This window comes from Lactuca serriola, chromosome 8 (genome assembly GCF_051521515.1).
Source record: "Lactuca serriola cultivar US96UC23 chromosome 8, Lser_US96UC23_V15, whole genome shotgun sequence".
In the NCBI taxonomy this organism is placed as follows: Eukaryota; Viridiplantae; Streptophyta; class Magnoliopsida; order Asterales; family Asteraceae; genus Lactuca; species Lactuca serriola.
Genome location: NC_136415.1, coordinates 177,519,304 through 177,524,670, shown reverse-complemented (window position 1 = coordinate 177,524,670; position 5,367 = coordinate 177,519,304). Strand labels below are relative to the sequence as shown.

General features: G+C 39.0%; 1 non-coding gene across 1 annotated transcript; it reads right to left on the bottom strand.

The window, feature by feature from the left end:
* Positions 1 to 4,726: 4,726 nt before the first annotated feature.
* Positions 4,727 to 4,833, bottom strand: LOC145071514 (small nucleolar RNA R71). Its single transcript, XR_013690525.1, has one exon. It is a non-coding gene; the product is annotated as a small nucleolar RNA R71 (small nucleolar RNA).
* Positions 4,834 to 5,367: the final 534 nt, after the last annotated feature.

The window sequence follows — 5,367 nt, the reverse complement described above, 5'->3', positions numbered from 1 at the left end:
GCCCAGAGTGAAAACCCTAATTTAAGGAGTGTCCCTATATAAAGGATATGATGGCCTCAGACAATCAACCCTCTCAAACCCTAATTCTTATTCATTGAGTTTGTGTTTCCATTTAAGAGCATTGAATTGATCTTGTGTGTTCTTGGAGTGAAGAAGGAACTTTAAAGAAGAAGGAGTGGTAGTCCAGTATGTGGATCTAAGCATATCTGTGTTGGGAGCTTCATTTAGAGGTATAAAGCTCAAAGCTTTCTTGTTATCTTGATTTGTGCATCATTATATTGAGCTCCAGATACTATGATCAGCTCCTTTGAGTGTCTTTAGTGGTGTAGTGTCATAAAAATCGAGACTTGCACATTTGAATCAACCTATGCATGAGATATGAGCATTTTGAGATAAGAGAATGAGAGTTTTGGGTGTTTGTGACTTTATCATCCATGCAATGGTTTAAACTCACAGACTTTATGGAGTAAGAGCCTTTAGGGAGTCCAGATCTATGATATGAGCTAAGGTCTGAATTGATTTAGACCAAATGAGTAGGAAGAGCAAAACTGGGGTGTATGCCGAGCATAATCCTAGTACGCACAGTGTAGGGTCGAGAATCCCCGATGCATGCATGGCATTGGAGTACGCACATCGTAGAGAGCTTGTACGCATAACGTACACGTTGTCTTTGACTTTTGGTTGACTTTTAGGGTTTGGTCAATTTGTGGACTATTCAGGACATAGGGGGGGGGGGGAATGGTCTTTTACCCTTCTGTGAGATTGTAGAAAGGTTAGTCTAGCTTCTTTGAGAGCAGTTATTAATTAGGGATAACTATCGTATGTGTTAGGCGGAGGCTAGACTGGTGATTTGAGTTCGAGGTTATCCAATTTCTTACAAGCTGAGTTTTCTCACTATACATACCAAGTGGTACTACTGAGTGACCGGAGGGTCTTATTTGAGTATGTCATATTATGCATTTTGTCTTTGTGATATATGTTGTATTATTCTGTGCATTTTGAGATCGGACCATAGGGTCCAACGCAAGCTATGAGACCGAAGGGTCCTCACTGAGATACGAGTCTGGAGGGTCCCACCCGAGCTCTGAGGCCGAAGGGTCCTTACTGAGACACGTGACCGGAGGGTCAACACCGAGCGTTAAGACCGGAGGGTCCTCACCGAGACACATGATCGGATGTTCTATGCCGAGATATAGTCATGAGAGGCTTATTATTTGTGTATGTGGTATTTTGGGGAACTCGCTAAGCTTTGTGCTTACCGTGTTGTGTCATATGTCTTTCAGGTACTTCTCAGGATCGCGGGAAGGTTTCGGCTTGATTGTACACACCTGCTTTAGATCATGTTGAGGATTCTAGGATATTGAATTTATTTTGTGGATATTGATGACATTTGACACAATTGTGGTTTTCGAGAAACATTATATGAAATTTTATTTTTGTAAAAATTAAAAATTTGGTTTGAAAATTTATGTTGTTACAAGTAACTCAAATGTTGATACACTTTCAAAACCACTTGTATTCTCAGGGAATTGGTAGACTGGTACACCCACAGGTTTTCAGAAGATAGAACTTCTAGAGTCATGTCTTTATTACTTTTGTTATACATTTTGTTGTTACACAAACTATCTATCAAAGAGATGTAAATACTCTACTTATTCAATGTAATGGTTGTGTTTACTTTGATTACTATGATGCAATGGTTGGGATACTGTACATGATGTCTTCCGCCTCCGAACGTTTCCATCGTTCCGGTTTGGGGGTGTGACAGCACGTACGTGCAGTGTACCAAGGGGTACTGTAACACCCCGTTTATTAAATAATTAAATAGATGAAATTTATGAACGAATGGTAGCCCTAAAATAAATAATTTTATATCTCGGATGGTCTCGAAGGGCTAATTGTTAAAATTTTAGAAGTTGGGGATTAAAAGTGTCAGTTCCTAATTAGACTTGTAAGTATTTACGAAGGTAAGGACCACGTGGTAAATTATCAGGTCTTAAGATGGATAGATTATGAGAAGCAAGGGCTAAATGGTAATTCAGGAGTCTATTGTGAAGAGTTTTGAAAGCCAGGGTCTAAAAGGCAACATGTGGACTTAATTTGAAGAATAATTTGTAAGGAGGGGCTGAATTGTAACTGTGGGACTAGATATGAAAGAAATTTCGTGATCAAGGGTGGGAATGGTAAGTTATGGCATTGGTTTGAAAGAAAAAGAGAAAGGGAGGGCTAATCTTGACATTATGGCAAACTTTTAGTGGAGCCGGGTATAAAACTTCACCACCAGCCAAACCCTAACCCTAAACCCCCCTATGCAGCTGCCAACCTCACCTTATCCCCCTCCCCACGTCCTAGCAACTGCCTTCGTGAGGCCATAGTAGGATCGTCGGCGAGTCCATGCGACTCTGATGACGGGCATGTGGCTGGTGCCGAGGTTACTGATATTGCCATATTTATATCTATTTTTAGGCAATATTTAAGAACATTTTTATTAAAAAGTTGGTAATTTGTTTAGATAATGGTACTTATGAGCTTAAATGTTATTTGCAGCCAAGAAGAAGACATTTTGAAGAATAGGGACTAAAAGCGTTAAAAGAAGAAACTTTAGGAGTTAAAGGATTAAAGAAAAAGAAAATCTGGAAAAAGTGTTCTCACGACGTGAGAATTAAAAGACTCACGGCGTGAGAGTTGGTTCTAGAAGATATGCACGCGGGTGAAGGAATCCTTGGCGGGCACGGTTATCTGGAACTCACGACGTGAATATCTTATTATTCACGACGTGAATTTATAAAAGTCAGCAACTATATAAACCTTTGACCATTACGAATAAAGGGAGCTTTTGGCAAGAGAGAGGGGTTCCAGAAGGCGATTTTGAGCAGAAGAAAAGTCCTGGAAAGAAGCTTTTAACACCAAAAGAGTGAAGGTCCATAATCTAGTTATTTATTTGTTATCTAGGAACATGTTTCGTTACACTTTGAATTGTGTTAGTATGTTAGTTGCTATTATGAGCAGCTGAATCTAGCTACTCTTGTTTAGCTAGATGAAGCTTCCAACTTATGAATATCTGAATTTTTATGGATTTATTTAGTTGGTGAATTGCTTTTGTTTGATTTTTAGTTACCTAACATGCTTGTGTTTGTTTCTCTAATTGCTTAATTTCATGTTCTATGTAGCTTAGTGACCATTAACTGCATGAACTTGCTTACCTAATGATTTAGTGAACATTAAATTGTTAGAGCTAGGATTGACCAATCTTAGTTAGTAATTAGAATAAATAAACTTAGCTGTGCTAGAGAATGTGGATTGTGACTACAATTGCATTTACATAATAAATCTTACATAACATATTCATATTCCTAATTGGTTCTCTATTTAATTTTGTGTGACCATACATAGTTTGACATGAATTAGTTAATTATTGGTAAAATTAGAATTAAATTACTAATACAATTAAAACCAACTAGATAATTCATAATTATTAGCTAACCATAAGGAAGAAGTGGATTCAAACTAGACAAGAGTGTGTTTTACTTATTGATTGAATTTGAGTTAAGTTTTTCTGATCTTGTAAAATTAGATAAAACCCTTTCTAAACTTGTTAATAATTAGATTAATTTGATAGCAATTAGATTAATTAGTAACACCGTTCCTTATGATCGACACCCGACTTACCCAAGCTATACTGTAATCTGACTAGGTACACTGCCTATAAGTGCATAGTTAGTTAAGTTTGCTAGGTTATAAATATTAAAATTCGTGGGTACTTTCGTGCACATCAAGTTTTTAGCGCCGTTGCCGAGGATCGGCGCGTTTATTAGTTTATTTAGTTGCATTGGATTAATCGACCCTTTTTGTGGAACAAAATCTGCAAAAAGTTAATTAGTTATTTATTTTTGTTTATTAGCTTAGTTGATTAGCATATAACAAAAAATTTGTTTTCTGTTTCTGTCACAGAATTCACGACGTGAGTTTTATAAACTCACAACGTGAAAGCTGCGATTTTCAGTTTTTAGTATTTTCTTATTTTAGTTCAGTTTTATGTTTTTAGTTTAGAAAGTTGCAGGAGTTCATGACCAGAGGATCTACCACACCTTTGGTGCTACCAATTGAAGATCCAGAAGCTGCACTTCAGAAGAAGACTGATAAGAAGACGCCACTACAAGAATTAAAGTCAGCATTTTCAAGAAAGTCGAGAAAGAAGACAGGAGAGTCAAGTTCATCCTCGAGGCACAAGAGCAATTTTGAGCACTTGGATCAAATACCCATCCAAACTGAATCCGAATACGATACCCAGCCGGAATTTGAAAAACATACGAGTGAACCCAAGAACGAGCCAAGGAACCAGATGGCAGCAATTGAAGAAATGTCCATGGGAGCTTACAAGAAGCGGATCCGAGAAGATGTGGGTCCCGGTTTATTCCAACCCGTAATACCTGCCACTGCCACATTCGAGCTGAAGGGGCACATCTAGACTGCACTGAAGGATATCCCATTTTTTGGGAAAGATCATGAGGATGCTTTTAAGCATCTAGATGAAGTCAATGACATTGAGGATTACTTCAATGTCCCAAATGTCAACAGAAACACCGTCTTGCTTAGGATGCTTCCCATTACTTTCAAGGGAGCAGCTAAGGAGTGGTTAAAATCACTTCCACCGGGAACAATCACCACTTGGGCTCAAATGCGTGAGCAATTTCTGGACCATTTTTGCCCACCATCCAAGATAGCTAAACTCAAGAAGGCAATAGCCAACTTTGAGCAAGAGTCGGGGGAGTCATTATACGAAGCATGGGAGCGGTACAAGGGCTTGCTCAGAAATTTCCCTCAACATGATCTAAATGTGCAAGAAGAGATGTCGATTTTCTATGATGGGGTCAACGTTATGACGAGACAACTCCTTGAATCTCAAGGACCTTTGACAAAGAAAAATCCAAGGGAGGTCAAGTAGCTTATTGAAGAATTCGCGAAGCACTCTCGCGAATACCACAACCCTAGGCAAGATGGAATCAAAGGCGGGGGAGGGGCCCAAACTGAAGAAATGGCAGCTGTGATGGCTATGCTGAGTAATTTGGATCGAAGGATAACACAAATGGACCAGTCAATTCATGCCATGAGAGTGGGTTGCGAGAGGTGTAGTGGTCCGCACTTGACCAAGGATTGCCATTTAGATGAGTTTAGGAACAGAAAAGCTCAAGTGTGCTACTCGAGTGGGGATAATTTTGATGAAGACTGGAGGAAACCAAAGAAGGAGTGGCTGCCATATGAAGAGTATAAAGAGCAAAAAGAAGAGAAGTATAGGAAGACAGGTCGAGGCTTCTATCAAAAGGAGCAACCACCAGCTCAGAAGAAACCCGATCTAGAGACCATGTT